Consider the following 11,190-nt stretch of genomic DNA (forward strand, 5'->3'; position numbering starts at 1 on the left):
AAGACTAGGTTAAGAAATAGAACTAAGACCAATAAGCAAAGAATTATTGCAATGTAATGAAAAAGTGTGTATAAATCACTTTGTTGCTAAATCTCCAATTAGCCACTCATTTACAGGTATTTGTTGAAAAGAACTCTGAAAGTTTTCTATGGACTCGGCATTATAGGTATAGCAATAAAAGGACTCAGGTGCTTTCATGGAGTTTATAATCTAGTGGGAGACACAGTGATGCAGTAACAATAGTAAATACAGAAAGCACACATATCTCATTAATTATATCTATTGCATGTGCTATGTAAGAAGGAAGCTGGGTTACATTGAGGGTCTATATCAAGGGGCCCTAAAGCCAGCCTGAAATCTAATGCATCACTGAGACCTTGTCAGTTATTCAACTGCTTGTATCAGGTTCATTTCCTGATGGTTCAGTGCTCTGCTCTGTATTGCAGGAGATGCTGACCTAACAGCTCCTGTGTATCCAGACCTCGCTGAGTTCAGCTAATAGGAGACAGTAGCTGGAGACTAGAGAGCTGGAGAAAAGGAGACTTCAAGTTATTCGTCTCCCTTCATCTCCATCTCAAGTGGTTTTCTGGCAGCAGCCAAACCTCAGTGGCTTCAGCTCCCCTTCCTCTCCTTTTGGGATTCCAGTGAACCCCAGACCCTGGGTTCCAGTAATTCTTCATCTTCCCTTATTCTCTCTGCTAATCTTTAGGTTGCCTCCGTGTCCCTTATTTCGCTTCTCAGTCTCTTCCATCATCTTTGTCACCAATGGCTGGTATTATTTCTCCTGTTTTAAAATACTCAGAATGGTATTTGTCTTGGTAAGGTCCTTGGTCAATACACCATTTCGAATAGAAAACAGAATTTGAAAGCAAAGGATTTGTTTTCTCTGAAGGGTCCTGAGTACAGCAGAGAATCCAGTGAGGCATAGTAGGAGGTGAAAATTGCTATGAAGGAAAATGAAGCAGGTTTGGGGAATCGAGGAGGAAAGTAGAGAAAAGCCTGCTCACTGAAGGCCTGACTTGCAATATTTGAGCAGATGATGAGGCAGATGATGAGTGAGTTAATCATTTAGATACATGAGAGTGAGGGGGGTGGGGTGGGAGGAGGACAGAGCATCCAGAGAGGGCATAGTTAGTTCAGTGACCCTGAGGTGAGGATCCCTATGATGAGTTCGATGAGTTCAATGAGTGTGGCTGGCAGGTAGCTGGAGTGAAATGGATCACGTAAAAAGTAGATAAAGTCAAAGAGATAAAGAAGGGAACTTATGTTTAGTTTTACCTAGTTTCTATCAGACGTTTTAGAACATTGCGATTTCAGTTTCCCTTTATATAAAATGGAGATAATAGTATCACTTACCTCACAGACTAATAGTGAGGATGACATGTATAGGGTATATATACAGAGGGCTTAACACAGCCCAGACACTTAATAATGTCAGTTATTGTTGTTGTTGTTGTTATTATTATTATTTTTACTGCTTTTTTAGTGTTTTCTTTTCCCTTCGTGCTGCCCCTGCTGGTGGAGACAAGGAGTTTGCCTTGCTCCACATATACTTGGATGATGATTGTTGGCTTTTAGAACAGAATCGGTGGCTCTAAATCAAAGCACAATTTGCTCTCTCACCTGAAAATGAAACTGCCTTAATTAATTACTACCGCGTTCATTGGGGTTAAATGGTAAATTCCTCTGAGGGCAGGGGTCACATCTTAAATGACTTCACATTTGAAGAATCTAGGACTGAGGCTGTAGTAAAGCTTTAACGTTTCTGGAATGAAAGATGAATGTGTTAGTCCACCCAGACTATATAATTTGGGGAAAGTACATAAGTGTGAAGTTGCTAGCCTTCGCTTACACATAACTGGAGCAAAAAGTCTTCTTCGTGTTAGGATATTCCTGTGTCAGTGAATCTGATTTCTCAAAACCAAAGTAAGCCACACCCACAAACACAAAGATAATCTGGCTGTTTAGACAGTTATTCAAATAATGACCACTATTCAATGTGAGAATGCTTCCATTTTTCTTACTCCATTTTCATGACAGCAGGATATTTTTTGCTCAAATACTCGTTTTCAAATGCATTTGTCACCTACTCTGTCTGTATAAGGCATTGTTCCCGGTACTGATTGCCTCAGCTATCCATTTAATTCTTGCCTGAGGTCTACGGCTATATCACCCTGAACGTGCCTGATCTCGTCTGATTTTGGAAGCTAAGCAGGGTTGGGCCTGGTTAATACTTGGATGGGGTTCCACCTAGGAATATCAGGTGCTGTAAGCGTTTTTTTGTTTTTGTTTTTGTTTTTGGAAGTAATTTTTGCCTGAGAAAATAAAGTCAAAGAGATATTGAAAATCTACTCTCTCATTCCAAAGTTCTTATTTAAAAAATCAGCAGTCGTTTTGTGTTCAAGTGTTACTTTGTAAATGTTCCTCATCTGATTCCTTTAATTCTGGTTCACTCTCTTTAATATGTTCAGATCACTAGATATCCCTGCTGTGTAACCTTCCACCTACCTACCTCGGGTTTGTTGCTGTCTCCTAGAGGCTTTTAAGCTCTCTGCAGAAAGATCAAATCATTAACGGTATTAAAGATGTCGCAGTAAAATTGTTATCTATGCTGGAAATGTTACTTGAGTACAGAAAAGGAGAAATTTTTAATTGGAAGTCTTGCAGCTGGAAACCTTGACAGGGCTGGGGTTTTGTGTTTCTTTATATTTATTGGAGTTAATGCATTTTAGGTTAGGCAGTATGTGTTTGGAATACAAGGACATTTCTGCGTCTTGTATGTGTCCTTTTGAGACTTGAAAGCAGAATTTATGCTTAACCAAATGGCCGTTGAAACAAAAGAGAATAAAAAGTTTCATAACAGTGATCAGGCAGTTCTAGTTCTGAAGAGGGCAGCAGCAGTGAATTTTATGCAGGGTCCTGCAGTGTAGACCAACTCCCCAGCTTCCTAACCATAGAATTATAGGCAAATTACATAATTTCTTTCCCTCAGTACCATAAACTTTAAAATGGTGTTGATACTTTCCTTAAAGATTGTGAGGGATTAAATGAACCATTGAACAGTATGCCTGGCTCTTAATGGATTAATTTTAGTCTGACCTATCGTCCCCCTTCCTTTCACACATAATGAAAAAATGATGAAATGTGATTGTAAATCAAATTTAGGAATTCTCAGTCCTCACCCCATTTTGAAGCCAGAAAAATATCAGCCATACATTTCATAAAGTTTGCAAAGCTTGTCTCTTTAGTTAATATTCACTGTACGTATACAGATTTTGCCCAACAATCTTCAATATAAATAAAAATATGATAACCATATACCCATTTTATAGATCAGGACTCTGAGGATCAGATAATCAAAGTAATTTTCTAAAAGCCATTCTGTTTTTGGCAACAGCACTGAGCATCTGATTCCTGACATGAAATCTGTTCTCATGAATTTAATGGACGTTATGAAGGTGTGAATGATTGTCATGAAGAGGCTCCTATCACTTTAAACATCCTACAAGACGATTTTACACTTACAAGTCCATTAGTTCTCACACAAACCTTCCCAGCAGGAGTTATTACCGTCATCTTACACTGTGAGAAACACCAACACAACATTTTTGCTTGCGCATCATAGAGTCAGACTGTTTGGGTTTGACTCTGGTTTTGCTTTTATCAACTAAGTGCCAGGGACACGTTATGTGCTTCAGTTTTATCATCTATAAAATAGAGACAATAACAGGACTGGCCGAAGTGAATTTTAACGATTTTTATTGAATATGTGCCATCGATAAGCTAGAAATTGCAGTGAGTTCTTTCTAGGTCTCATCTCATTTAGCTATGATCATACTTGTTTTTATCATGCAATATTTCAGTCCGTCTCCATGTCCTTTGGCGAAGAAAATCACCAGCCTCCTTGGGCAAATGAGAATATTGAGAGTGAAAGCAGTGAAACAAGTTAACCCATAAAACTGGCAAGGAGGGAGGGCCTCATGTCCATCTCCCTCTGTGTCCCAGGACTTGTGTTCTAAATAGTTGAAATCACTTCCCAGAAGGAACTTCCAAGCCATACTGGAGGAAGTGGAAGAAGAAGCAAGAAGAGCTACACCTATATGTGTTCACTTATTCCTTTCACTGTGCCACATGCCAGAGCTACCTCTGTTATTCCAACCCCTCTTCCAGAACAGCTAACTGATGTTCTGCTCATTCAGGTCTGATGTAAGCCAAGGACGTCATTACTGCATATATGCCCTTGGAAAAGCTAATGAAAGACCCCAGCTTTCTTTACCTATAAATCTAAGGACTCAAGACATGTACAGTGGCAATTCTCCCTATGTCCTTAACCTCTTGCAGGGCCCGGACTTGTCGGCAAAGCAGTTTGTTTTCAAAGGAGCGTAAATGGAAGAGTTTTGCTCCTTTGACGAGTGCTTCCTTTTTCACATTGTTGGTGGGCCACTGAGCAGTGGGAGGAAATGAGATGCACTCACTATCTGAACTAACCCCAAACACTGCAATCCTGAGGTCTAAAGGTAACTTAGTATCCCCTCGTGGTTTGGGTTTCTGCAGAATTATCCCACTGAGATGACAGTGGGGATATGAAGATTCGAACAGCATGAATTTCCCTTTCACTCTCTCACCAGCTAGGGAATACTATGTACTGAGGGACCTCAGGTTGATTGACAGAGACAATGCAACCCATTTAAAAAGTGTTTTCTCTCTTTATGTCTTTCATGGATGAGCCACTCTTAACATCGATTCAAATGGTCCCTATCATCTTTAAAGTGAAGTTTTCAAAGCCATAAGAAGTCCCAAAACCATTCTAGGCCTAAACATTTTTCAGCCGAAGCCCTGCAGTAGGTTTGGAGGGGGCGGAGTGGGTAGGAGGACTACTTTCTGTGAGCTTATGTTCACTTCTAATTCCAAGTGTTGCAACAAGCCTCGCACTTGGATTGTCTGCAATACGCAGCAGCCTAAAGTATAGAAGCCAAGGGGCGAGAAACATAAAGAGTGGGGGATGAAGGGAGTTTCACTGAAACATAGATGATCGGCAGGTTATCCAAATACGCAGGTATAGTCCTCTGCTCCACTTGATAGTTTAAGAAACCAGCATCCTCTCCATCACTCAAAATAAGTATTTACAATGAAATGCTAAGTAAGGGCTTTAGAATCGAAGTAATTGGGGTTTGAATCTTAGCTCTTCTGTGACCTTGAAAAAAGCCCTTTCACGTCACTTAAGTTTCTACATATGTAAAATGGAGCAAGTCAGTCCTTCTCTTTAGGATCGGGTTAAGGCTAACGTGAAGTAAGATATATAAAGCCGTGGCCCCCAGGGGACAATCTGTAACCCAAACCTCATTTTCTCCCTTGAACTCCCCTTCTATACCCAGACACAGACTTGGAATTTCTACTTATTAGTTGTGTGATTTAGGGCAATCACTTAACGTCAGCCTTGCTCTAAAATAAGGACAACAGTGATATCTCCTCATGGACCTCTGTGGGGTAACGAACAAGGCAGCAGAAGTGAAACCACTGCTTTGTGGGTCAAGAAGCGATACTTACTGCATGTTTGCTATGACTGCAGGTTATTTTTGCTTCTATGATTATAATAATAGCCAGGAATTCAACACAGAGGAAATGCTTTTTTGAGTTCTCCTTAAGATTTTATAAACAGAAATCACAATTTTATGGAAGTGGTTTTACTAATATGCTTTTTTTTTAAAAAAAAAAAAAAAGGTAAAGGCTGAGTTTTAGAGAATTTGATTCACTTGCCCGAGGTCGCACCCCTAATATGTGTCACAGCGGAGCGATGACAGTCTAACTACGACCTGGTCTGGGCTGCCTCCCACTTGCCAGACGCCTTAATTCCATGTTAGTTATCTAGTTAAAGTTAGGCTGGTTGTGTCTGTATTCGTAGCGTCATTTCGCCAAAGTTGACATTCTTCAGGATATATAGGAGCAAAGAAACATGCTGAATATATGTCGAATAATGAGTGATAGGGGATTTATATTGGCATTTTGACAGTACAATATCCATATTTTAAAGATGATCACATTGCCTGGGCCAAAGGGGTCTCTGAAGTAACACTCTAACTCCTGGAGGCATTGTTGAGAAGGAGGTACAAAGACAGATTGTAAAGGTTAATAATGCTTCTCCCTCTTGTCTCAAATGTTGGATTCTTTATCGATCCTTGTTGCAATTCTGTCACTATTGGCTTTCTGAAACCTTGGAATAACTTGGCACAGTGGTGGCAAGTTATAAACCCTTTGCTAAATGAGTTTTCTTGCACATAGATGATCCTAAAACGGTCTCTCTCATCTATATAAGCTCTCCTATTTCACATGAGCAAAATGAGGTTTGAAAGAACGCCATTTTCATCAATATGCATGATATGATCTTCAGAGCTTGGTCAGTGTTTTCAGGAATGCGAACTGTGAAATATTTATGCTCCTTCGATAAGCATACACATCTTTACAGTTGCTATCGATTAAACGCTTGAAATAAATCTCTCAGCTTTCCGATCTTTTTTATTTGGTTTATTTTTTTTCCCCTGCACCAAGTAACATGTTCATTAACAGGGCCATATGTTTATTCTAAGATTATTATCCAATCTAAGAAAATGTAGGGATAGAATGAATATAACTATGTAACTCATGTGGAATCCCTGGGATTTTTATTCCCAAGCAAGGAATAGTTTACTATATGCAGGTGACTCTTCTTTCAAGGCTGATTGTAGCAGACAAAATCATCATAACATCGCCTCCTTTTTTCTCTCTGTTTTTTTTTTTTTTCTCTCTATCCTACACAGGCTGTTCTCTTTGTCTTAAATGAGCCCCACTTTCACTTACCTGGGTAAGTCATACACCTTTGATTAGTATATTTACTTCGAAGAATCAACTCAGATTTACCTTTTTCAAACTTGAGTATCAGTGCTCCCTTTCTGTTTTCCAGTCACACCCTGTGTCTGCCTCTCTTTTTGCCTTGATTATTGGTTTTCTGCTCTCAAAGCCCCCAGTAAGGCAAAAGACCTCATATTCATTGTTGGTATGCCTGGGCCATTGCTGAACCAAATTTTTCTATTTGCCTTACCAGGCACTGTGGTTGGCACATAACTGCATCATAATTCTACATAATCTTCTTTCCCAGCTTTGTTCTCTTGGATTAAAGCACCACTAAGTCTTTACTTTCTCCATCTGATAATTTGTATATGACTCAGCACAGGTGTCTCCTTTCCCTGAAAATACTCTTAGTCCTCCTTTCTCACTTCAATCTTATTGAGATCCCTTTGTCTGTGATCTTGTGCCCTCTGAAAACCCTAGACTTAAGACAAACAAACCAATAGATACGATAGAGTAGGAACTTCAATAGCATCGTTGAAGATGTGGATCTTGACATTGATCCCATATTCCCCATATTTGTCACAATGCCTGTTCTTGATTAGCCACAGGAATTCAGTCAACTTTGTGAAACGTACATGAATGGATGAATAAAAGAAAAAACGTATGAAAGATAGCTTCCGTTGTACTTGGTCATAACACTCTTCAAAAACACACTGAATGAGAGTAAAAATGCATAATTTAAATGCATTTAACCATTCAGTCAACATTTCTTGATTACCTTCACCACCTTCTGGACCACCTTGCCAGGCATTGACAGTTACTGAATATTTTTGCTATGTTGATGATGATAAAGTGATGTTTAGGGAAATCCATTATTATCTACTTGGTATTTATTAATATGTAGCAAAGTAGTGATTGTTTTTAATCATAGGGATGCTCATATAGCCAAAAGTTTTGGTGACCATATAATTTATCATCCAAATACTTTGGAAATGAAAGAGGTAATTATTAACAACCATCATGCTAGAACAATTGGTGAACCTGGAATCACCCAAGCAAACTGTGATGAAAGTTTAGCCTATCTAGAAGGAAAAGGTAATGTTTTTATGACTGTCACTCTGCTGACATGAATTTCAATGTCCAAAGGCAAAGGACAGCCAACCTTATGAAGATCCTCCCCATCACAGATTTCAACCTAAGGGTCTGAGATTGCCTCTGAACTTGACCATTACGTAGTTCTCTTAGTCACTCGCCCCTGCCATGTATCATTATTACAGTTTGATGAATTCCTTCCTACAGACCTGTCTCTATAAATAAGTGTCTACTGTGTTCCTACTTACTCTTCTGCATTCCTCTCTTTAGAGAGTATGGAAAGAGTATGCATATACTTTGTTGGGGTGCTGGAACGCTTGTTCCCCCACCAAAAAAGTACTTGTATATGTGCATGCATGTGTGTGCATGTGTCGAATCGTGCCCTGATATTGCCAGATAAGAAGAAAAACTACTGTTCTCTATAATCATAGGAAACAATAATAACAAAAAGTCTTTAGAGGCACCTGAACCCCCCCACCAAATAATAGAATAAACAATGAACCTCTATTATTCTGTAGAATGTTTCTATCTGTTTTTTTTTTTTTTTCTTTTTCTGGAGAAAGATGGTGCTGAATTATGAGTAGGCTGGTTATAGATTTTCCTATTTATGCAAAAATGTCTGCAATAATTCTTCTCTCTATAATTATTCTCCTGGATAGTCCTCTCTTACACTGAATCTGAAATTAACCATGTGTCTTATTTTGGTCAATGGGATAATAGAATATATGGCCAAGTATTTGGTGCTTGCCCTTTCTCCCTGCACCTGGGTATCCTGTAACCAACACATGTGAACAAGTGTGGACTAGCTTTCTGAATGATGAGACTCACATTGTTAAACCATCCCTATTGCCCAGCTAACATTAAGCTGATCATCACGTATGTGAGGCAGCCATGTTAAACAATCCAGCCCCAGCTGAATCAGCCCAGACAAGAAAAACCACCCAGATGATATATCAATTATAAGAAATTTAAAAAGTTTATTTTTACAAGCTGCTAAATGTTGGGCCGATTTGTTACATACAGAAGCCAACTGTTAAAGAAATAAATAACTTAAAAAGGGGTTGTTTTATAACAAAAATCTAAACATGTATCACTGGCTTTAGGACCAGATAAGTGGCTGGAAAATAGGTCAGGAAAACTTTAGTAAATACTGGAAAAACAGCAAGAAAACTATTAGCTTCTTAGTGGAGGCTATTAAAATGATGAGGAAGCTGCTGTAGCAAACTGGTAGTCACCAGTTATTTAGTGGTCAACTGAGTTATATAGCAACGAAAATATTTATAGCAACATAAGAGATTTTTTTTAAACCCCTAATCAATTTGTCGACTTGGATGGGCTATTTTCCAGGTAAAATGTTAAAAATGTCAGTTGGCTTCTTTTACTGACATATGAAAGGCAGAGGAAAAGAGAGATGAGCTGAAACAAAATAATAACAGCAAAAATGAATATTTATTTTATAAGCACTATTTAACAGAATTTTGGATACAGGGCTCACTGGGTTGGAAAATAAAACTGTTTTTCAATTCCTGTCTCTCAAAAAGGAGTAAAGGAGTAAAAAGGGGGCCTAGAGTAGAAGTCAGCAAACCATAACCCATGGACCAAATCCTGCCTGCCACCTTTTTTTTAAAAACACTTTTATTGGAAAAGCCATGCCCGTTGGTTTATGTATTTCTTAGTTGATTATTTCTCACTGGAAAGGCAGCCTCAAGTACATGTGACAGAGATCATATGACCCACAAAGCATTTTCTGCTCCTTTGTAGAAAAAGTTTACCAAACTCTCCCATGGGGTAAAGTTCAGGCAAAAGGTGTGACTTTCCTTTGCTAATTTCTAAAAGATTTCAAATGGTATCTCATAGAGCAACCTGATTAAGAAAAAAAAAAAAATCTTTACGGCATTGTCTTAAAGCAGACTGCCATAATGAAAGCAGAAAGAGATATTTTTCGAAGAGAATAACAGATATAGCTTTTGGAGTCATGGACTAGATCTGAATTGGACTCATAGGAAACAACTAAAACAGTTTTAATTTAAAAAGAAGTCTCAAACACCTAGCAGATGAGAATTCTCAGCTGATGACATGGAATATTTCTCGTGGAAAACAAAAGGATTTCTCAAGGGATGATCCAAGAACACAGAAAGTAGACCCAAGCACAGTAGAGAGCAATGAACTAGGAGCCACGCCCAAGCACAGTAGAGAACAATGAACTAGGAGCCACGCCGAGGGAGTAAAACCTGGCTCATCCATTCTTCACCCTTGGAATAAGAGAATTGGGCTACAGGTAGCCAGGTGGCTTTTAGAATAGCTAAGGACCAGTGACTTCTATATACCTCACATTCCTCCCTTATTTAAAAGTAAGTCTCTGCTCCAATTACCCTTTTTGATTTTCATCATTTTGCTTATCTTGGTTCAGTCACCAGTTCAGATGAAGACTGCAGCCAAGAAACCAAGAGAAACCTGAGACTTGGAAGGGCAGCAATGGAAGAATTGGGAAAGATCATCAAGAGCAAAGATGTGTCAGTAGAGACCAAGGCCAAGATCACTCGCACTGTCATGTCGCCAAAAAGTATGTACAGATGTGAAAGTCAGGCAGTGAAGAAGGCTGATAGGAAAGATATAGATTCATTTGACACATGGTGTTGGAGGAGAGCTCTGTGGAAACCCTGGGTCCCCAGAAAGATGCATTTGAGAGTCTTAGAGCAAATTAAGCCTGAAACCTCACTGGAGGCAAAATGACAAAACTGAAGCTGTCCTACTTGGAGCACATCATGAAAAGGCAGGGTTCTTTGACAAAGATAATAATGCTTGGAAAAATAGAAGGCAGCAGGCAGAAAAGGAAGACCAAATGTGAGATGTATTAACTCCATGAAAGAAGCCACAGGCATGCATCTGCAGGAGCTGAGCAGGGCTGTTGAGTATAGGACACTGTGGATGTTACTCATTCACAGGGTCATCAGGAGTCAGAGCTGACTCAACAGCACATAACATATATGCAATACACACAATGCGTCTTTTCAGTTTATAGCCTCCTGATTGAGAGAAGCTAAAACTGAGAACTCTCATCTGCATTCAGACCTGTTTCAGAAAATGACAAACACTATAATTGCAAGAGATTTGGGGGAATCCTGGGATAGGGTGCACACATATCGAATGTGGGAAGAACACGAAGGATTCCTGACTGGAAGCTAGGCACTGATGAACTACAGAAAATGGCCACATAATATGTATTGCTCTTTCTATCAGGGGATGGAGTCTCTTTCCCATCCCCTAATGTGG

The 11,190-nt window shown here is 39.2% G+C and overlaps 1 protein-coding gene and 1 pseudogene across 1 annotated transcript in view; one reads left to right on the forward strand and one right to left on the reverse strand.

Annotated features, from left to right (window-relative positions):
* The window catches only part of CDH8 (cadherin 8), a 334,115-nt gene that overhangs the window by 21,640 nt on the left and 301,285 nt on the right, over positions 1–11,190 (reverse strand). The gene's annotated exons all lie outside the window — the stretch shown is intronic.
* Positions 2,157–2,275, forward strand: LOC111737674 (annotated as a pseudogene).

Source organism: Pteropus vampyrus, unplaced genomic scaffold (assembly GCF_000151845.1).
Source record: "Pteropus vampyrus isolate Shadow unplaced genomic scaffold, Pvam_2.0 Scaffold29, whole genome shotgun sequence".
Lineage (NCBI taxonomy): Eukaryota > Metazoa > Chordata > Mammalia > Chiroptera > Pteropodidae > Pteropus > Pteropus vampyrus.